Raw genomic sequence first — 23,293 nt, 5'->3', positions numbered from 1 at the left:
CAAGGCCAAGCCCTTCCAGCTTTCATTTCTTTGTGAGACTTGGATTTAAATCAGGACAGCCTTGATTTCTAATGTGCTATTCTGTTGTCAGGCTCACTGACAGAAAAACTGGGTCTCTGCTTGAGTCTTTCAATTATTTTCATCTTTCCCAAGTTTTTAAGTGAAACTTTCAAGAAGATCACAAAGTAGAAGAAACAGTATACTGTACGTGTTACCCAGTTTCAACAATTACTAACTCATGGCCAGTTTTCTTTTATCTGTTTCCTCATCCATATTTTTCCTACCCCAGATCATTATTTTTGTGTTAGAATTCTCCAGAGAACAGAACCAGAAGGATGTCTGTATATGTATATATAAATATATGGGGTTGGAAAAAAGACAGAAAGAGACAGACAGAGAGAGAGAGAGAGAGAGGAGGAACTGACTCTTGACTCTTGCAATTATAAGGGCTGGTAAGTCTGAAATCTGTAGGACAAACCAGCAGCTGGAGACCCAGGGAAGAGTTGATGTTGCGGTTTCTATTGGGAAGACAATCTGGAGCCAGAATTACTTCCTTTCTCTTAAGGCCTTCAAATGATTAGATGAGCTCTCTGCTGCCCCACCTCCACCACACCCCTTACCCCAGGGAGGAAGATAATCTGCTTTATTCAATGTCTAAATATTGAATGTTGATTCTATCTAAAAAATACCTTCACAGCAACATCTAGACGGTGTTTGACTAAAAACTGGGTAACATGAGCTTAGCTAGCCTGACACAAAATCAACCATCACAATTTTGAATCTAATTGAAGTCATATTGTTTGGTCCATGATATTTTAGTATGTATCTCTAAAAAAATAAAGATTCTTTTAAAAACTTAAACATAATGCTATTATAACTCCTATGAAATTTAAAATCTTGAATAATTTATATTGAATTAAGATCCGAATATTGTCCATACATCACAACTGTAGATACCACTCAGAACTCTCTATTGGTATATGGGTTCTCCCTTCATCTCCGTTTTTCTTAAATTTATCTGTTGAAGAAACTAGTTTGTCCTGTAGAATTTTGCATGATCTGGATTTTACTGGTTGTATCTCCATGGTGTCATTTAACATGCTCCTCTACCCCTGAATGTCCTATCAATTGGTAATTATATAGAAAGGCTGAATCACACCCAAATTAAATATTTTTTTGCAAGAATACTTCAGGTATCTTTCTTGGATGTCAACTATCCTTTTTTTTTAAAAAATATAAATCCAAGTTAAGTAACAGGTAGTGTAATAATGATTTCAGGAATAGAATTTAGTGACTCATCACTTACATATAACACCCAGTGCTCATCCCATCAAGTGCCTTCCTTATGCCCATCACCCATTTAGACCATTTCCACACCCAACACCCCACCAGCAACCCTCAGTTTGTTCTCTGTATTTAAGAGTCTCTTATGGTTTGTCTCCTTCTCTGTTTTTATCTTATTTTTCCTTCCCTTTTCCTATGTTTATCTGTTGTGTTTCTCAAATTCCACATATGAGTGAAATCATATATTTGTCTTTCTCTGACTGATTCATTTTTGCTTAGCACAATATACTCTAGCTCCATCCACCTTGTTGCAAATGCCAAAATTCCATTCTTTTTCATCAGCAAGTAATATTCCCTATATATGCATACCACATCTTCTTTATCCATTCATCAGTCGATGGACTTTTGGTCTCTTTCCATACTTTGGCTATAGTGTTAAAGTGTTATAGTTATAGTTGATAGTGCTACTATAAACACTGGAGTACATGTGCCCCTCCAAATCAGAATTTTTGTATCCTTTGGATAAATACCTAGTACTGCAATTGCTAAGTCATAGGGTAGTTCTATTTTTAATTTTTTGAAAAATCTCCATACTGTTTTGCAGAGTGGCTACACCAGTTTGCATTCCCACCAGCAGCACAAAAGGGTTCCTCTTTCTCCATGTCCTCACCAACATCCTTTGTTGTCTGAGTTGTTGACTGTAGCTGTTGACAGATATGAAGTAGTATCTCATTGTGGTTTTGATTTGTATTTAGCCATCTTTTTTATTATTGGGTGAATTTATTAATTCATTAGGGCTTGTGAAATTCTAAATTCTATCATTTCTTCTGCATTTACTAGCTATATAAATATCAATATAAAGAGGAATTTCTCCTCATTAACTATTGAAGTGTAGTTCTTTCTAATTCTTTTTTTTTAATTTTTAATTTTTTTTTTTTTTGAGAGAGGGAAAGAGAGACAGAGTACAAGGGGGAAAAGGGGCAGAGAGAGAGGGAAACACAGAATCTGAAGCAGGCTCCAGGCTCTGAGCTGTCAGCACAGAGCCGGATTCAGGGCACGAATCAATGAACCACAAGATCATGACCTGAGCTGAAGTAGGATGCTTACCTGAATGAGCATCCTACTTACCAGGCACCCCACTTTTTCCTAATTCTTTATTCTAGCATCTCCCAAATTGGAGTTGACAATTCCTAGACATCTGTTGACATTCTTGTGGGCAGAGAAGAAGGTCTGTAAACTTTCTATTATAATAATCTAACTCTGTACTTTCATTTTGGCAAGAACTGAGAAATACTATAAAGATATCTTAGATCATGTGGATATGCATCTTGTATCAGAGTTCAACCAATGATATCAGTACTGGAGCTTACATTTGTATTTAGGATTGTGACAGGCTAGAAGCACTGCTTTAATTATTGGGGGTTGATGCATAAATAATATGGACTTGACAGGCCAAACAGCCTTTCAGTGGAATTTAGTTTGAATAGAAAGTTCAGTCAATTTGGGGACAAAATAATATACATATTCTGGACCAAAATGAATATACACTGTAGCTGTCAATGTAATAGTCATGCTGTGAAAGGCCATTTATTTTAGCAGAAGTAATTATTATTATTATTATTATGTTTTAAATAGTTTATTGTCAAGTTGCTTTCCATATAACACCCAGTGCTCATCCCCACAAGTGCCCTCCTCCATGCCCATTACCCCCCGTCCCTTCCCCCCACCCCCCATCAGCCCTCAGTTTGTTCTCAGCATTCAAGAGACTCTCATGGTTTGCCTCCCTCCCTCTCCCCAACTATTTTTCCCCTTCTTCTCCCCCACAGTCCTCCGTTAAGTTCCTCCTAATCCTCCTATATGTGCAAACATATGGTATCTGTCCTTCTCTGCCCGACTTATTTCACTCAGCGTAACACCCCCAAGGTCCATCCATGTTGCTACATACGGCCAGATTTCATTCTTTCTCATTGCCATGTAGTATTGCATTGTATAGATAAACCACATCTTCTTGATCCATTCATCTGTTGATGGACACCTAGGCTCTTTCCATGATTTGGCTATTGTTGAGAGTGCTGCTATGAACATTGGGGTACATATGCCCGTATGCATCAGCACTCCTGTATCCCTTGGGTAAATTCCTAACAGTGCTATTGCTGGGTCATAGGGGAGTTCTATTGTTAATTTTTTGAGGAACCTCCACACCGTTTTCCAGAGAGGCTGTACCAGTTTACATTCCCACCAACAGTGTAGGAGGGTGTCTGTTTCTCCACATCCTCGCCAGCATCTAGAGTCCTCTGATTTGCTCATTTTAGCCACTCTGACCAGCGTGAGGTGGTATTTCAGTGTGGTTTTGATTTGTATTTCCCTGATGAGGAGGGACGCTGAGCATCATTTCATGTGTCTGTTGGCCATCTGGATGTCCTCTTTGGAGAAATGTCTGTTCATATCTTCTGCCTATTTCTTCATTGGATTATTTGTTTTTCGGGTGTGGAGTTTGGGTAATTCCTTATAGATTTTGGATACTAGCCCTTTATCTGATATGTCATTTGCAACTATCTTTTCCCATTCTGTTGGTTGCCTATTAGTTTTGTGGATTGTTTCCTTTGCTGTGCAGAAGCTTTTAATCTTGATGAGGTCCCAATAGTTCATTTTTGCTCTTGATTCCCTTCCCTTTGGGGATGTGTCAAGTAAGAAATTGTTGTGGTGGAGGTCAAGGAGGTTGTTCTCCTCTAGGGTTTTGATGGTTTCCTGTCTCACATTCAGGTCCTTTATCCATTTTGAGTTTATTTTTGTGTATGGTGTGAGAAGGTGATCTAGTTTCATTCTTCTACATGTTGCTGTCCAGTTCTCCCAGCACCATCTGTTAAAGAGGCTGTCTTTTTTCCACTGGATACTCTTTCCTGCTTTGTCAAAGATTAGTTGGCTATACATTTTTAGGTCCAAATCTGAGTTCTCTAGTCTATTCCATTGGTCTATGTGTCTGTTTTTGTACCAATACCATACTGTCTTGATGATGACAGCTTTGTAGTGTAGGCTAACATCTGGGATGGTGATGCCTCCCGTTTTGGTTTTCTTCTTCAATATTACTTTGGCTATTCAGGGTCTTTTGTGGTTCCATACAAATTTTAGGATAGTTTGTTCTAGTTTTTTTTTTTTAATTTTTTTTAATTGTTTTTATTTATTTCTAGGAGAGAGAGAGAGACAGCGTGAGCAGGGGAGGGTCAGAGAGAGAGGGAGTCACAGACTCCGAAACAGGCTCCAGGCTCTGAGCTGGCAGTCAGCACAGACCCCGACGCGGGGCTCGAACCCACGAACCGCGAGATCATGACCTAAGTGAAAGTCGGACGCTTAACCGACTAAGCCACCCAGGCGCCCCTAGTTTGTTCTAGTTTTAAGAAGAACGCTGGTGCAATTTTTATTGGGATTACATTGAAGGTGTAGATTGCTTTGTGTAGTAATGACATTTTAACTATATTTATTCTTCCAATCCGGGAGCATGGAATATTTTTCCATTTCTTTGTGTTAGCAGAAGTAATTATTATATTTGATTTGCATTAGTTTATTTGATTGTTTTGGCTTTGTAGTTTTGCTTATATTTAATTTTTAATTGGTTTTTATTTTTATAGTTGTCCAAATATATATTTTTACTACTTAATAAAGTTTATAATAAAACAATTTAAGTCAACATAGTGGCTCTGAAATAATTGTTTTTCTTTTTTCACTTTGAAAATGTCTGCATATTACTCACATTTGAGAAACACTGCTTTATCCCATTCTGGCTTTCATGAGCTATTAGCAAATCTCACTTTCAGAGTAATTTGTCTTGTTAAGGAGTGACCCTCCCCCTGAAGGTATTTGGAGTCCAACAGTGTGTATCTAGAGACCAACACCCAGGAGTACTCCAAGAAGAAGAGTTGTACCGGGGGAAGGGTGTTATGGGACCCTCTGCCCTTCCTGAGAGCATTTTAAACCACCAAACACAGGCAGTGGCTTCCCTGTGTATCGTTCATTGGAAAATTTTCTCCAACTGTAATGTACTGATGAATTCCCTGGGAATTTTTTTAAAATGAAGATTCTGACTCAGGTTGGGAGTGAGACCTGAGAAACTATGTTTCTAACTGTCCCAGGTGGTGCTGCCTTTACCTTGTATATTAACTATTTTGCTCCTATGTCTCAGTTATGTTACTTGATTTTTCCTTGGAGAATGCATATCAAGTTCTCAGTAGAGTGTTTGAGACAGAGTCAGTATTCAGTGAATGATTCTTGTTATGGTTGTTACAATTAGCTTTTTAGGTGTGGAGGGCAGAAATAATGGAAAAGAGGGTGAGGATTAGAGACAGACTTGAGTCAAGATTCTAGTTTTTCCATTTACAAGCTTATTGACTTAGGTAGGTGAGTTAACTTTTCAAGTCTCTCTCCGGTTAAATGATTCCTCTCATGGAATTGAGAGGACTTTATTTTGGCTCCTAGAGTGGTGGGTTCCTTAAAGGGTCATTTTTCTTCCTTTGTCCCTTTTGGACATAACTTGGGGTTAAGTCTGGGTTTAGTCACGACACTACAGTCACATGACAGTTCTTATGAAATGCATCTCTTTATTATTATCTCTAACGCGGTGATAATAATTATGGGGATTAAATTAATTGGTGCATGTCAGGTGTCAGGTGTGTTGGCACAGAATAGGAACCCTGTCACCATGAGCCTTTCTCTCTCCTTCCTTCACTTCATGTTGTGGTTGATGAGGCTGACTAACCTTAGATGGCTGGTTTATGAGAAGGCCCAATGCTTTCAAGTCTGGCTAACTAGAATCATCTGGAAAGCTTACAAAAGGAAAAAGAAAGAAAGAAGGAAAAAAAGATTCCCAGGCCTCACCCTCAGAGGTTTTGATTTAATTGTTCTGGGTGGGAATGAGAGGCTCTAAGTGTTTATCTGGCTCCCAGATATTTTCACAGTGGCAGCTGTGCGGAGAACCACAGTTCTAGGAGAAGCTGAAACCCTGATCACTATCACGGGGCCCTGAGCATTCCTCCTAATTTGCATAGGCCGGCACACCTCTTCCACCTCAGCTCCAGCCTTTCTGGTTGTTTCTTCTTATTCACTTGTCTAAGTTTTATGCATTCCTGTACCTCTGCTTCTACTGCTGCTCCTTCCTTGGCACATTGAAGGTTGTGCTTCTGGAATCCATCACAGTCTGGCAGGGCAGGGGAGATTGTGCTTGTGGTGCTTCCCTACTGACCCTGCTCTTCACATCCCGGACGTGCACAGAAATCACACCAGGCACCAGGCTGAGGAGGAAAGATAGCCCTCCGGAGAGCTTTGAGACATTTATGCAGTGCCTACAATGTGGCAGGAACTTTACTAGCGTTAGGTCAGTTTATTATCAGCTTTATAAAGTAGTTCTATTAATGGCATCATCCCCATTTTATAGCAGAAGAAACTGAGGCAAAGTTAAATAATATGCTTCAGGTCAAGCACACAATGGTGAATCTGGTTTTTGGATACAAGTAGTCTGATTTCAGTATCTGAGTCTTTAATCCCCTAGAGAGGGGATTTTAAAATGCTGATGCTTGAGTTTACACACACTAATTGAAGCAGAATTTCTAGGAGTTGAGGTCCAGGAATTGGTTCCTTTTTTTTTAGTAGTTCTTCAAAGGATTCTATGTACAGCCAGGATCAGAAGTAGACAGTGCTATGGTTTTGAACCTCCCTCAATGGCATGGAAACCTGAGAGTCTGTCGAAGGCTCCTTCTACTCCTTTTCTCTTCTTCCCCTATGTCAGTGTTTTTTAAAAATTTTGTTTTTGTGATTGTCAGAAGCCCTTCTTGTGACTGGTGTTCCTGTTCCTAAGGGGGTGTGGTTAAGTTTTGGCCCGTAAAAGATGTTTCATGCCCTAATTTCTAGAAACCCAGAAGATGTTACCTTACGTGTATAGGGGTGGCAAAAGTTGACCTCTACCCATGTTGGGTTTTCAGCTGTGACTCTTTAACAAAAAGACAGATAACAAGAGAAAAACAGTTTTTTAACATGTGCAGTGCATATCACTCAGCCTTCATGAAAAGTAACTCAAAGCAACAGCTTAGAATTCTGGCTTATATACATCTTTAAGAAAGAACAAGAAATTTGTGGGAAAAGGACAGGACCAAGCAAAACACTTTTAAGCTTCCAAGGAAGCAAGCTATAGGAAGATAAACATATAGGAAGGAACGAATGCAACAAGTTTGGTTTGCACGTGTCTCCGGTGCCATCTCTGGGCAGATAAGCATCTGTCTCCAGTGAAAGGGGAATTTATATCCTGTGTTGAGTCAGTAAAAGGGAGGATAGAGAGAATTTTTCCTTCTTAATTGCCTTCAGCTCAAAATAATTTTTATGTCAAAGAGGCATATTTTGGGGCGACATATTCTGGTTTCCTTCACACAGTAAAAGATGTTTGGAAGATATGATTAAATTAAAGATTTGGGGATGAGAACATGACTATGGATTATTCAGGTTAAGCCCAATGTAATCACAAGGGCCCTTATAACAGTGTGGCAAGAGAATCAAAATCAGAAGGACGAGTGGCAACGGAAGAATGGGGTCAGCATCAGTGAGAAAGAATGAGATCTGAATGAGACCCATTTCAGACCTTTGACCTCCAGAATTGTAAAATGTTGCGGTAACTTGTCAAAGCAGCAACAGGAAACTAAAGCAGAGTTACTGTGGTGTTGCAGAAAGAAAACTGCCAACCTCTACCCCAGAGATTTGGGTTGCTTTTCTGCCTTGTACTACTTCCTGGCTACAAAGATTCAGGCATGCTGCAAATGTCTAAATGCCTCTTCTGCAAAATGGAACCAGTAAATATGGATATATTTGAGGGCAGGACTGGGGTAATGGGCTCATAAACTTCACATATGTTCCCTGCTGTAGCCTTGATCTTTCAGCTCAGCTCAGCCAAGCCTAACTTAGAACTTCCAAAGTGAAACCACTGTCCCCACCACCCCAAACTGAGCCTGAGCACTCTATCATGGCTTTGCATTATTTTATCAAGAGCTGAAATTACGTTTTTCTTTCTTTACTTGTCAGAGGCACTTGTCAAAATCAGGAGTCATTGTTTCCTATATTGGGATTATCTTTTAGGGGGGCCTTTTTTAAAAAAATAATAATTAAAATAAACAATGAGACATAAATTTCCTGACACCAAGAGACAGAGAAATAGAAGAGTTATTCTGCTGACATTTCCTCCCCTATGCCAACCAAAATTGTACAGTATTCAGGTATCACCATACTGGTTTCAGCTTCTGCTTGTTTTGTTCATTTATTTTTCCATAAGCTGGATTTGAACATGACTTCTCCTCCCTTGCCACCACTTCTGTTATTTGAGGGTGGACATACAGCATTATGCCCGCATTGCCCATCTTTCAAGATGGGAGAGTGTTCTATATGGACCATAATTTGAGTGTACCTGATCTGAATATAATTGGCAGTGATGACATCCAATGCTGAGTCCTTGACCTCATTATGTCATATTTAATGTCAGGGCCTTCTTTCTCCTTAGTAGTAATATTAAACAGCAAACTTGAAGGATTTTTACTTAAAAGGTCATGAGTATCTTGCAAACAGTATTTTTCCAAATGATGTTTTTTTATTAGTTGAGATAATGTGTACTTTATCTTTCTGAAAAAGGTGCCCATAATCTTGGTTCGACTTATTTTGATACAATACAATAGGTAACAGTTAAATTTGTTACATTTCTCTTTTTCATAAATCCTTCTTATGTTAAGGGGATTTGACCTAGGGCTAAACCAGTACTTCTTAAATGGGGAAGAGGAGATGATTTTGCTCCTCAGGAGACTTTTATCAATATCTGTAGATATTTTGACTGTCACAGCATGGGGAAAATTCTGCTAGAATCTAGTAGGCAGAAGCCAGGAATGTTGCTAAATAAACATCCTGCACAGTACAGGATGGTCTCGCATGACAAAGGATTAACTGACCTAGAATGTCAATGGTGCACTGTTGGGAAATACTGCTCAGGCCAGTGTTTCTCAAACTTTAATATGCATGTGAATCACCAGGGAGTCTGACTAACATGAGGGTTCTGATTTGCCCTCGATGGATAGAGCTGGACCTGGCACACTGTTGTTGTTTAATAAATATTTGTTGAAAGCATGGATCAATATATGGAAAAATGAGGGAATGAATGGGCAAGAAGGCCATACATATCTCTGAGCAATCTTAGAGGCACTCATTCCAAAAAAAAAAAAAAAAGAATTTCTTTTCAACAAGGCCAGCAATTTGCTAAAAGCCTTTCCCAGGGCAAGACAGACTTCCTCAGATTAAAAACAACTTCTTTTCTCTGATGTCTCACACTGTCCCTTTTGACACTGAGTAAAGGTTCAATCGTTAGTTATTTGGGGTGGTTACCAAGACTGGATGTGTATTGAATGCAGTGGAAAAAAGCTAGAGGCCCAAGCCCTTGTCCCACACCTGAACCTGCCCCAGAGGAAAAAGATTCAAGTGGAATCATATTCATATGTGTGTGGGTGGCAGGGAGAAAGGACAAAGCGGATAACCAGAATAAATTTTTAGAGGAAACTCTGTTTAGAATGAATTTCATAGAATTGTCTGGTGGGGAAGGGACATCCACCAGTGGGTAACTCATGGCTGAGACGTGGAAAATGGCATGAGTGTGTAGTGTGCAAGCCTGTGAACTTCAGGAACTCAGAGATCTGTTAGTGCTAGATGGCAAATCATTTCCTTTTTACATATTCTGGGCTCTCTGGGCACCTGTTGATTACCCTCTGTCTGCCACACCTCCACACACAGAAATCCAAACCAAGCCAAAATTTGGAATCTGATCCAGAGTGCCTCTCCTTCCCAAGATGGTTTCCATGCCATTGGTGTCTATTTGCTTAGAATCCGGACACATCACTGCTGCCCTCCTGAGAACTGGTTGTGGTAGGCAGATGGGAGAAAAGGAAGGGAAGAGTAGGATGCAGGAAAGTGGGTAAAGAAGAGGTGAAGCAGCCAAAGCCATGAGAATTGGGCCACAGGGTGTTCTCTGCAGATAGGCCAAGAATTCATCCAGATGTCCCTGTCAATAGAGCTCTTAACAATGACAATCCTCCTGGTAGAAGGTGTGATGCAAAGGAACATGTCAACATTGTTGATTCAGGTGTAGTCATTGCATTTTGATATATATGCTTTATAGTGAGTCTAGGCCACTGGGTTGTCTGTGCCTCCTGCTCTGAACCACAATGACATAGCTTTTCTTTGTGGGTAGGGAGTGGGTAGCAGAATACTGGAGTTAGAAGTCATGTCTTGGTTGAAGCAGGTAATCCAAATGGATGAATACTCAACATCCTCCTTGGGATTCCAAGAAATTCAAGTTTGCTATGATGCAGGTTTAGTAGATAGTGCTATTTCTATTTTACCAGAAATAATGGTGAGACCTTGAGTAGGATGATGAGTTTTGCTGTTTTGTTTTGTTTTGTTTTGTTTGAGAGAGAGAGTGTGTGAGCAGGGGGGTGAGAGGGACAGAAAGAGAGGGAGAGAGAATACCAAGCAGGCTTTGCACTATTGGTATGAGGCCTGATACTGTCCTTGATCTCATGAACTGTGAGATCATGACCTGAGCCAAGATCAAGAGTTGGACACTCAACCAACTGAGCATTATGAGTTTTTAAATGCAATATCAAGTACACAATTTATGAAAGAAAATATGTATGTTGGACCATGTGAAAATTAAAAATTCCCTTTCTGTGAAAGGCACTTTTAAGAGAAGAAAAAGACAAGTCACAGCCAGAGAAAATATTTTCAAACCATACATCTGATGAAGAACTAATATATGAAATATATGAAGAACCCCTAAAGGTCAATAATGAGAAAACAAACAGCTCAATTAAAACGTGAACAGAAGATCTGGACACCTCAACAAAGGAAATATCCAGATGGAAAATTATCGTATGAAAAGCTCCTCAATATTATATATCATTAGGCAACTGCAAGTTAAAACAGCAATTAGATAGCATTATGAATCAATTAGAATAGCCAAAACCTAGAGCACTGACAATAGCAAATACTATAGATAATATGGAAAAATAAGAACTCTCTTGTTTGTTGCCAGTAGGAATACAAAATGGTGCAGCCATTTTAGAAGACAACTTGGCAGTTTCTTATAAAGCTAAACATAGTCTCACCACATGATCCAAGATCATATGCTCCCAGATATTTACTCAAATGAGCTGTGGTTACTCAGCTTTTGTTAGTTATATTTATTACAAATATCTTCTATGTCTGTCATGTGTCTTTTAACTTTATTTATGGTACCATTGTGATAGAGTCCCCATAGACCCAGGGATGAATATCAATGCCAGTTCCATTATGTATCCCTTCCGTGACCTTAAACATTTTAGTTCATTTCTAACTTTGTCTCAATTTCTTCATCTGTAAAATTTATGGGTGAATTTTGCTGCATGTAAGTTATATTTCAGTAAAACTAATTGAAAGGAGAAACAGAGACTCCTCCTGTCCTTTCTTCTCTCTTGAAGCTTAGAACATGATTGTGATGGCCGGAGCTTTGGCAACTATCTTAGATTATGAGACTAAGGCCCATATTGAAGGGAAGGAGTAAGGAAACTGAAAGAGACTTTTATACATGATAGGATTTCATTTCCATATCACATAAAATAGTTATGAAAATAAAGTATTCAGGGATGGAAAGGTGGATCTACAAAGTTGTCAGCAAAAAATATTTAAATCTATTTTATATAACAGAAAAAAACCTTAAAACGTCAAGGTATCAAAATGATAGTCAACATTTATTGATTGCTTTCTGTATACCAATTACCATTCAAGTAAGTACTTTGCATTTTAACTTATTTAATCTTCACAAGACACCTCTAAAACATATACTTTTATCACTCTGATTTTACTCATGCATTCACTAGTTGATGGGCATTTGGGCTGTTTCTGGGTTTTGGTTATTATGAATAGAGCTACTGTGAGCATTCATGTACAAATCTTTGTGTGGACATAAATTTAATTTCTCTTGGATAAATACCTTGGAGTGAAATTGCTGTGTTAAATGATAAGTGCATGTTTAACTTTATAAAAAGTGACAAACTGGTTTTGAATGGCGCTGTACAATTTTGTGTTCCCACTTACAGTGTATAAGAAGTCCAGTTGCTCCACATCCTTACCAGTGTCATCCATATTGTCAGTATTTTTTAAATCTAGCCATTCTGGTGGATGAGTATTGATATTATTTATTTTAATTAGCATTTCCCAAATGACTAATGATGTCGAGCATCTTTTCCTGTGCTGCTTTGACATTCATATATGTTTTTTGAAGACATCAAATTTGTCATTCATTATTCTCTCATTCATTCTTACTTTACTTTATGTATTTTGTTTAAAAAAATCCTTTCTTATCCCAAGGCCATAAGGGTATTTTCAAATATTTTCTACTAAAAATTTTAGCATTTTATTTTCACAATTAGGTCTTTAAACCACCTGGAATTTATTTTTGAATCTGGTGTGATGTAGGGATCTAGTTTGATTTCAATTTATAAGTAGAAGACTCAATTGTAAAAACACTATTAATTTTTTATTGATTGATAATTTGCATTGTCATTTTTGCCACTTACCAGCTTCCCATATGTGTAGGGGTTCCAGTTGTATTTTTTATCGTCTTCTACTCCTATGGTAGGAGTGGCTTTCCTATTTCCTGTAAGTTTCTGCTGTTTCTTATGTCTAGAGTGCTCTTTCCTTTCAGTCCCAATTTCAAAATCCTACTCATTCTTAAAAGTCCAGCTCAAATCGTCCAGGATCTTGTCATAGGCCTTTCTCACTCCTCTAAATCAAATGAAGGGACTCAGCATACCTCTAGTGTTTTATTCCTTTGCCATAAATTTTGGGTCAAAACTTGGTATCATAGTCATGTGTCATTGTCTTCTTCGTTCTTCAAACTGTAAACATGTATATGTTGCTGTTGTAGACAGAATAATGTCCCCACTCCACCACATTCTAATTCCTGGAACATGTGAATATATTACATGGCAGAAAGAATTTTTCAGGGGGGATGAAGTTAGTGATCTTGAGATGAGGAGATTATTCTGGCAGGACAGTCTAATCACCTGGGTTTCTAAAACTGGAAGACATTTGCCACTTGAGTTGTGGCACTTGTAGCCCCTTGAAAAATATACTTGCTCACCATAGAGTCTTCTATAACCTGAACAGATGTACGTGTACGTGTTAGATGTACGTGAAGTATGCAGTCATTGTTCATTGACTTGAATTGTAAATAGAATGTTTTCTTTAGGTTCTTACCATATCACTGATACTTATCTCTAGCATGTAGACCTTTGTCAAATGAAGTCATTGCAGACTACTTAGATTAGTTTTCATTTTGGTTGGCATCCTTGTGCACTCTGACTCTGACTTCAATAGTGCTAAATATTCAGGCTACGTGCAAAGCTTCATTTCCTTTACATGTGCTGGCAACTCAGTGGTAGAAAGTTCCAGAAGGAGAAGCCCTTTCCTTACAGTGTTTAACCTAGTCAGAGGTACTCAATGAGCACTGATGGGGTCATTTGGAAATCATTTCTAGTCTTTGCCTATGTTTAGGGAAACAGTATGAGATTTGGAATGAGATATATAAGGACCTTGGAATCCTGGCTCTGGCCTTTACTCCTCTATGACTTATAGTAGGTTATTAAATCTCTTGGAATTTCAGTTTCCTCACACCTATGGTGGAAATAATAATACTTCCTTGAGTTGTCTTAAGGAAAGAATAACCAGATGCATGAGGAGTTATTAGCACATAGTGGATGTTCCATGAATGCTAGCTTTCTTCCCATCTCAGGTGTACCACTACTAACAGAAACAGTCCAGGCTTCTATTTACTTTGAAGAGTTTATTGTAGGCAGGTGATGCAGCATGACATTTGTTTTTACTTTCTGTTTATTGGTTTTATTTTTTAATGCATATGTCTTTGGATTGGCTCACCCTGAGTCATTTTTTAAAATGTAGAGTTCTGTTGACATTCTGGATTTTTGGTTAAGAATAGCCCATTTGAGGGTTGCCTTGGTGGCTCAGTCAGTTAAGCAGCCAACTTTGGCTCAGGTCATGATCTCGTGGTCCGTGGGTTCGAGCCCCGCGTCAGGCTCTGTGCTGACAGCTCAGAGCCTGGAGCCTGTTTCAGATTCTGTGTCTCCCTCTCTCTCTGCCCCTCCTCAGCTTGTGCTCTGTCTCTCTCTGTCTCAAAAATATGTAAATGTTAAAAAATTAAAAAAAAATAATAATAATAGCCCATTTGACATGGGTGGCTTTGATATTTAAAGACTGACAGGGGCAGCAATAGCACTGCTAGGAATTTACCCAAGGGATACAGAAATGCTGAGGCATAGGAGCACATGTACCCCAACGTTCATAGCAGCACTCTCCACAATAGCTAAAACATGGAAAGAGCCTAAGTGTCCATCCACAGATGAATGGATCAAGAAGATGTGGTTTATCTATACCATGGAATACTACATGGCAATGAGAAACAATAAAATCTGGCCATGTGTAGCAACATGGATGGACCTTGAGGGTGTTATGCTGAGCGAAATAAGTCAGGCAGAGAAGGACAAATATCATATGTGTGCACGTATAGGAGGACTAGGAGGAACTTAACAGAGGACCAACTGGGAGAAGAAGGGGGGAAATGGTGGGGGAAAGGGAGAGAGGCAAACCATGAGAGACTCTTGAATGCTGACAAAAACTGAGGACTGATGGATGTGGGGGGGAGGAGGGATGGGCATGGAGGAGGACACTTGTGGGGATGAGCACTGGGTGTTATGTGGAAACTAACTTGACAATAAACTATTTGTAAAAAAAAAAAAAGACTGACAGGGGTATGAGTGTAAGAGGCTGGAGTGTAAAAGTGATCAAAACAAAATAAAATACCTTAATAATACATGATAAAATAAAATAAAATAGAATGACAGCACTCTAGAATGGTTATTGTCTTCTCCTGGAGCCAAATTATCATTCTGGCCTTGGAAGCAGGTGTTGAGCAACTTGCCTCTGCTAGATATGAAGCCTGATGTGAGCAAACACATTAGGGCTTATGATGCTGATGAGGGACAAATGACCCCTGGTGTATGGTGATAGGGAGGTCACATTTAAATCTCAGTGTCTTGGAATCATTCTGCGTGTCTCTAAGCCTTGGTTCTCAAAACGCAAGAATATAAAAAATTAACTGATGAGTGCTTACTAAAAATTCACACTTATGGTCCTCCCTCTGATGATTGATTCAGTAGATCTGAAGTGGGTCCCAAGAACCTGCATTTAATTAACTGCACTAGCTGTTTTTGACACTGGTTGCCACCCAAGTTAGTTTTTCAAGGTGGTGGGGTTTCAAGCAGCAGCTCATCATTCATTGGCTATTTATTGAGTGTTAATTAGGTACAAAGCATTATAGAGGATGTGGCCCTTGCTCACCATGGGTTTATCACTGAGAGGCTAAATAAGACTTGTATACAGACAGGATAACAGCTGCTGGTTCTTTTGTTTAAAGTCAAACTGCTGCTTGCTTCTTCTTTGTTTCCATTTCACTCTATATAAGCCTCACAGAATGATTTATGGACTTGTCTCTCTCCCAGTTTGTGTATTTCTTGAGGGCAAGTAAACTTCACTGATGACCAATAGCAATTTTGTTCCATCATCTTTTCTTATTCTTATAACTTTGGTTTTGGTTATAACTCCAACCCTTATTCTTATAACTTTGGTTTTGGTTATAATTGCCCTTGTGACAATCTCTTGCTTGAGGCACTGCATGTTAGGAAATGGTTTGTCTTCATAGGACTTATTGGACATGCTCTCTTATGTTACTGCTACCATACCATTCTCCTTGTCTTCTGTCCATCCTGATGACCTAGAAGAGATAGCAAAGATCACACATGCTCTATTGGCTTTGGTTCTTACAGCAGGGAACACACGTCTGAGGCTAGTGGGCATGTGAGTGGGTGGCAAGTGAGTCTTTTTTTTTTTTTTTTTTTACAAATAGTTTATTATCAAATTAGTTTCTACATAACACTCAGTGCTCATCCCCAAAGTGCCCTCCTTCATGCCCATCCCCCCCTCCCCCCCACATCCATCAGTCCTCAGTTTTTGTCAGCATTCAAGAGTCTCTCATGGTTTGCCTCTCTCCCTTTCCCCCACCATTTCCGCCCTTCTTCTCCCCCTTGGTCCTCCGTCAAGTTCCTCCTAATCCTCCTATACGTGCAAACATATGGTATTTGTCCTTCTCTGCCTGACTTATTTCGCTCAGCATAACCCCCTCAAGGTCCATCCATGTTGCTACACATGGCCAGATTTCATTGTTTCTCATTGCCATGTAGTATTCCATGGTATAGATAAACCACATCTTCTTGATCCATTCGTCTGTTGATGGACACTTAGGCTCTTTCCATGTTTTAGCTATTGTGGAGAGTGCTGCTATGAACATTGGGGTACATGTGCTCCTATGCCTCAGCATTTCTGTATCCCTTGGGTAAATTCCTAGCAGTGCTATTGCTGGGTCATAAGGGAGTTCTATTGTTAGTTTCCTGAGGAACCTCCACACTGTTTTCCAGAGGGGCTGTACCAGTTTACATTCCCACCAACAGTGTAGGAGGGTGCCCGTTTCTCCACATCCTCGCCAGCATCTAGAGTTCTCTGATTTGCTCATTTTAGCCACTCTGACTGGCGTGAGGTGGTATCTCAGTGTGGTTTTGATTTGTATTTCCCTGATGAGGAGGGATGCTGAGCATCGTTTCATGTGTCTGTTGGCCATCTGGATGTCCTCTTTGGAGAAGTGTCTGTTCATGTCTTCTGCCCATTTCTTCACTGGGTTGTTTGTTTTTCGGGCGTGTATTTTGGTGAGTTCCTTATAGATTCTGGATATTAACCCTTTATCTGATATGTCATGGCAAGTGAGTCTTATTGGGAACTACTTTGTGTCACAATGTTTGGACAGGAAGTAGGATTTCAAAAGGGTGTGGCCCCAAGACTTACATTAATGCAAGCATTGTGACATATTCTGAAGGTTTATCTGCTGCCTTCATGCTGGAAAACATAAACACATTGGTTTAGTCTCTAAGGAGGAAGAGTAGGTTTAGACTGGTCAGTATCTGCTTTTCCTCCTTGAGGCTGGAACCACTATAAATTCTCGAGGGAAGAGAACTGAGCTGGACCTCACATTGAGGAAAGTGTAAAGGTAAGGATAATTCAACTAAGAAAACTCATTTGAAATAGTTGAAATTTCATATGGAATAATAGAGAGCTGTAGAGCTACAAATGCCTGTATACACTTTGCTTTAAGTGTTAAAGCAAATGGTAAAGCAAAGTTCAAGATATAGTTCAGATTGGTTTAGTGTATTGTGATTTACAAATGTACCTTGAAATGAATCACAAATTAAGATTTAGGAATACTATATTTTGCTGGTGGTAAGATGAAATTTTACTTTTCCCCAATGGTATTCATTTTATATTGAGGTTAGTATTTGGTTGAGATTCCTCTAAGAAAACTGTAGAATTTCATTCTGTGAGCTATTTTGAGTTCTCTCCTCTTTCTGTGCACAGAAAGTTGATTGGTCTGTGATTTTTGGGGCTGTAACACTGGGAATTAACATTTGACACCTAAGTTAGATCTTGGGATTTGTCCAATATTATCTCTTAGTGCTAGAGTTTAAAAATATTTCCCTTTAGGGTGGCAAGTGAATGTGTAAGTTTGGGGCACAGTGAGAGAAAAAGAGGCCAAAAAGCGTGTCGGGAGTCATTGCTTGTTATTAGCCCAGAGGATGATGTTTGGTTGTCATTAGGAACAGAGTTTTGTTTTCTATTTGTTTGTTTGTTCATTTGTTTTGTTTTGTTTTTTCTTTCGGAGGGAGGAGAAGTATGAATTTTTAGGATGAATTGCAGCTGGGAACCAGTGATTGAATCTTGCTGCCCACCACTTTAGGCCTGGACAAACTACTTTCTCCATGGGATTATAAGTGGCAAGATCAGTCAGGGAGGATATTGAGGAAGAGCCTTTTTGTTTCCTATTCTGGTGATTCCCCTGAGGTTTCTGCTGGTTGTCTGACAAGTATGATTTGTTTGTGGATGAGAAAAGCCCTGTGTTTTCCTTCCAAGGGGGATGTGTCTGATCTTTGGATTTAAACGGAATCAAACTCTGGACTACTTGGCTTTCACACACAGTAAATTGCAATTTCAGGTGATAGTAAAACAGAGAACAAAAGATATATTTATGGATAATGGTGTTCTAGGAGATCACAGTGAAGTGATATTTGAGGATTTGAGCAGTTTTTTCTCCCTACAATGGAAGTGAAGTAAAATGAATACTATTTTCATTGACAGGAGCAACTTGGTCTGTTGAGTCTGAGCAAGCCTGCTTTGACTTCTTTTTGTTTGAGGTTTCTTTTTTTAATGTTTGTTTTTTTATTTTGAGAGACAGTGCAAGCAGGGGAGGTGCAGAAAGAGAGAGAGAGAGAGAAACCGAAGCAGGCTCTGCATTGTTAGTGTAGAGTGTGACATGGGGCTTGATGTGGAGCTTGATCTTATGAACCTCAAGATCATGACCTGAACTGAAATCAAGAGTCAGACACTTAACTGACTGAGCTGCCCAGGCACCCCTTGTCTGAGCTTTTTTTTTTTTTAAACAAAGAACCATTGAACCATCACATTGTTTTGGATTAAAAGGCTAAAGATACAGAAGTTCTAACCCTGAGGAAGGGGCAATGCCTCATTTCTTCCCTACCCTGACCACCTCATATCCCTCTTCAAAAACCATCTACTCCTCATTGCGATCCTATTACATCCCAGTGACTGTGCTGAGATATATTGGTTTACTCAGCTTTTGGGGCAGTGGGAACCTATTATAATGATGGTTATGGAGGTAGATCAGGAAAATTATTTGGCCAGAGCCACATATTGAAGAAGGGCCCCAAATTTAAATTTTCATGTTATCTCCAACATTGGCAATATATTATGCATGCACGTTGAAGGTATTGGTTAGGTAACTCTAAACATTGAAAAGCAACCATGGTTTCTATAACTCTGTTTCGGCATTTTCTTCCTTTTAAAATCTATCAGGTTCAGGGCATCAAAAAATGGAGGGTAGTCCAAGTTCCTATCCTCTGAGAGGCCTCAGTTGCCCACTGGACAGACTCTCATATTGATGGACATAGAGGCTTATGAAGAGGACAGATCTTCAATAACTAATCACACAAAGAATTCATTTAAAATAAGAAATGTACCTTGAAAAGGTATAAGGAGGCCTTATCCTGTTTGAGCCATCAGAGAGGATTTCCCCAAGCAGATAAAATTGAAAGAGCAAGAGGAGTCAGTCAAATTTGAGGCAGGGGTCAGTTGATGCAAGACAGTACAAGCAATAGGTCTTAATAACCTATTAATTTTCAGAGACATAGGTGGACTCTAGGATGGTTTTCGTATTTTGAGTTTGGACAAGTGAGTGAATGGTGGTGGCGTTAACAAAGCAAGTGACTGGGGGAAAATTATTTTCTGGTAGTGGGTGGGTAGATAAGATGATTAGTTCAATTTGTGGGTGTTTGAGTGTGAGTGAGCTTTGAGACATCAGAATAGAGATGTTCATAAATATATGATCATATATTATAAGAAGGGCTTAGTTACTCTTGTTAATTTAGAACTTAATAGTGTATACGATGCTGTCCAGGTTCAATGGGTGAGTAGAAAGAATATATTTGTGGTCCCTGCTTTCAAGAAGCATATTCTTTAAATGTAGTCAAGGAATTAAATAACCACAAAGGATTCTAGGAACCCTCTAAGACAGCAGCAGGAGAAATGTTATAAGCAGTACACAAACGATTGCCAAGAGAATTTTATAGATGCTTGTTGCTTTACAGCATTTAGTATCCAAGTAGAATTTCTCATTTGATTTTACTTTTGTTCTACTTTGGTAGTGTGGGCTCAGTTGAGGATGACATGATCTTGTTTAATACCACTGTGGATTATTTGCTTTGGAGTAGCTCATTTTAATTTTAGGAGGTAGGTACTATTACATTTGTATCATTTTACAGAAGAGGAAACAGGTACTGGAAAGTTAAATAACTTGCCCAAGTCATGTAGCTAGTAAGTAGTAAAGTTGGGATTTAGATCTAGTCAGTCTGAATCCAAAGCCCCTTCTTGTTTTAAAAATGCTATTTTTTTCACTAAACATATCCCCTATCACTTAAGTTATTTAAAAACTGTTGGTGGCTGCAAATTTTTTTAAGCATTCTCCTGATTTTAGACGTATGTATGTTGTAAATGGTGCCTGTATCTTTAGGATAGTTTCTTTTTTTTTTTTTTTTTAATAATTGAGCGGCTTTCAATCTTTTTTTTTTTTAATATTTTTATTTATTTCTAGGAGAGAGAGAGACAGCATGAGCAGGGGAGGGTCAGAGAGAGAGGGAGATACAGACTCTGAAATAGGCTCCAGGCTCTGAGCTGGCAGTCAGCACAGAGCCCGACGCGGGGCTCGAACCCACGAACCGCGAGATCATGACCTAAGCGAAAGTCGGACGCTCAACCGACTAAGCCACCCAGGTGCCCCTAGAATAACTTCTTGAAATGGGTTTCCTGTACCAAGGAATATAAAACCTTTAAGTCTTCTTAAAACATATAACAAATAACAAATAAACATATAACATAAAACAAATAACAAATTCTTCTGCAGAAAAGTACAAATAATTTACAGTCTGGATGTATTTTTCAATCCACATAAAAGTATTTTTTTCAATCCTACATGGCTGAATAAGTCAAGACAATCAGGAGAATTCAGTAATGCTGCTAAAGATGGTGTTTAGGATAATGAATCACAGGATGTTCTAGCAGAAAGGAACTCCAGGTGTCATCTAGGCCACCTCCTTCTTTATTATGAACCAAGGCTCAGAGAGGTTAAGGGACACTCACCAAACCACACCACTAATTAGAGTCACAGTTAGGACAAGAACGAGTAGTTAGCATTATATGATATACAGTTGACCTTGAACAATGTGGGGGTTAAGAGCACCAACCCCCTGCACAGTTGAAAATCCCTCGTCTCCCCCACAACTGAACTACTAATAGCCTACTGTTGACCAGAAGCCTTACTGATAATATAAACAGTCAACTAACACATATTTTGTATGCTATATATATACTATATATTCTATTATTACAATAAAGTAGGCCAAAGGAAAGAAAATGTTATTAAGAAAATTATGAGAAAGAGAAAAATGCATTTATAGTACTGTGCTGTAAAAAAAAAATGTGCATATAAATGGACCCAAGCTGTTAAACTCTGTGTTGTTCAAGAGTCAACTATATTGAGTTAGAGTCTCTTTGATGGTTTAGATGATTCAGGGGTGTGCAAAATACCCATCTGGGGCCTTGACTAGAAATTTAAGAGACTCTGATTGTTGGAGTCAGGTCCAGAGTTCCCCCTTGAAACTTCACAGTTGTGTCAGAAGGATATGGAAGTAACCCAAAGGGCTCTTCCCTGAATTGAGATGCCTATTACCCACTCAAGGAGATAAAGTACTCTGTTGGGCCAGGGGAAACCTGAAATCTCCTTTCATTAGTTCTCCCACATCTGGCCTACTGTCAGATTCATAAAGACGATTCTAAACTCTCTCTCTGTTATTCTGTTGCTGGTACAATGGATTTCAAAAAAAGACTGCTTATATAATTCAAGACTGATCTTCTATAGCATTGACCAAAACTGGAGGATATTTCTTTTTATTATTTGCTGCATTTTGTAAACAGAATTTACAATTTGACTTGCCTTAGTATCCATCTGGATAGGCTGAGTTAAGCTATTAAGCCCCAAAGCTTCAATAACTTAGCAGAATTAAGGGTTGTTTCTGGAAAAAAACTGAAACAAGCTTGTTGGTCATCTGCTATGTTGCAGATATGCCATGCCAGGGTTGCCAAAGCAGGAGAAAGGAGAGTTAAAGACTCTTAACTCACTCAGCCTGGAAATGACAAATGCCATAGTCCATTGACCACAACTAGAAGCGGTTTTTTAAAAAAATGTTAACATTTATTCATTTTTTAGAGATGGAGAGGGACAGAGCATGAGTGGGGGAGGGGCAGAGAGAGAGGGAAACACAGAATCTGAAGCAGGCTCCAGGCTCTGAGCTGTCAGCACAGAGGCTGATGTGGGGTTTGAACCCACAGACTGAGATCACCACCCAAGCTGATGTCGGATGCTTAACTGACTGAGCCACCCGGGCGCCCCTAGAAGCATGGTTTTGATTCAACTGGAGGAGAGTCTGGGAGGAACACATGGATATTTGATGAACACTAATGGTCTCTTTCAAATACTTGATGCTTGATACTTTGAAATTACTTACTTAAAAAAATTATAGGCAATTTTATATAATTTCAAGTTTTAAACATATAGGTAAAACATTCATATTACTTTCCTCCAAATATGCTTCAAGTGTAACTATATAGTGTAGCACATGCTTTTTTTTTAGTTTATTTATTTATTTTGGGGGTGAGTGCAGAAGGACAGAGAGGGAGAGAAAGAGTCCTAAGCAGGCTCCGTGCCATCAGTGCAGAGCCCAATGTCAGGCTCAAACTCAGGAACCATGAGATCATGACCAGAGCTGAAATCAAGAGTTGAATGTTTAACTGACTGAGCCACCTGGCTGCCCCGCATGCTATTTTTTAAGAAATCCTTTTGAGTTCCCTATTAAAAACAACAAAACTCTTGCTTGATAGTTGTGCGATTTGGGCAAGTCGCTTAACTCTCTAAATCTGTATCCCAGTTGAAAATGAGATAATAATTATCATTCGTGGGTATGTTGTAAAAATTAGGGTAGAGATTGCATGCTAAACACTTGACACCGTGCCTAGCACAAAATACAAGTGTTCCATGAATATGGATTTTCTTTTTGTTGGTATTGTTGATATTGCAGTGAACCTACTACTGTTGACAGTAATACTGAATCCTCTGACTCAGTGGTGTATCTATAATCATCTGAAAGTCATGTATTTTATG

The 23,293-nt window shown here is 39.1% G+C and overlaps 1 protein-coding gene across 5 annotated transcripts in view; it reads left to right on the top strand.

Moving 5' to 3' along the window:
• The window catches only part of TMEM45A (transmembrane protein 45A), an 82,975-nt gene that overhangs the window by 43,107 nt on the left and 16,575 nt on the right, over positions 1-23,293 (top strand). The window contains exons 1-2 of one of the 5 annotated variants that reach the window (XM_039251971.1): positions 17,337-17,500; positions 20,226-20,310. The exons of 1 other annotated variant lie outside the window; for it this stretch is intronic. The gene's annotated coding sequence lies outside the window, so the exon portion shown is untranslated. Of the gene's footprint in view, positions 1-17,336; positions 17,501-20,225; positions 20,311-23,293 lie in introns of those variants that run through there. 3 more of the 5 variants (XM_039251972.1, XM_039251969.1, XM_039251973.1) reach the window with 3 other exon arrangements.

This window comes from Hyaena hyaena, unplaced genomic scaffold (assembly GCF_003009895.1).
Source record: "Hyaena hyaena isolate Hyena2069 unplaced genomic scaffold, ASM300989v1 scaffold_407, whole genome shotgun sequence".
NCBI lineage: Eukaryota > Metazoa > Chordata > Mammalia > Carnivora > Hyaenidae > Hyaena > Hyaena hyaena.
The sequence above is the reverse complement of the archived record's forward strand: the minus strand, read 5'-3'. Positions and strand labels throughout refer to the sequence as shown.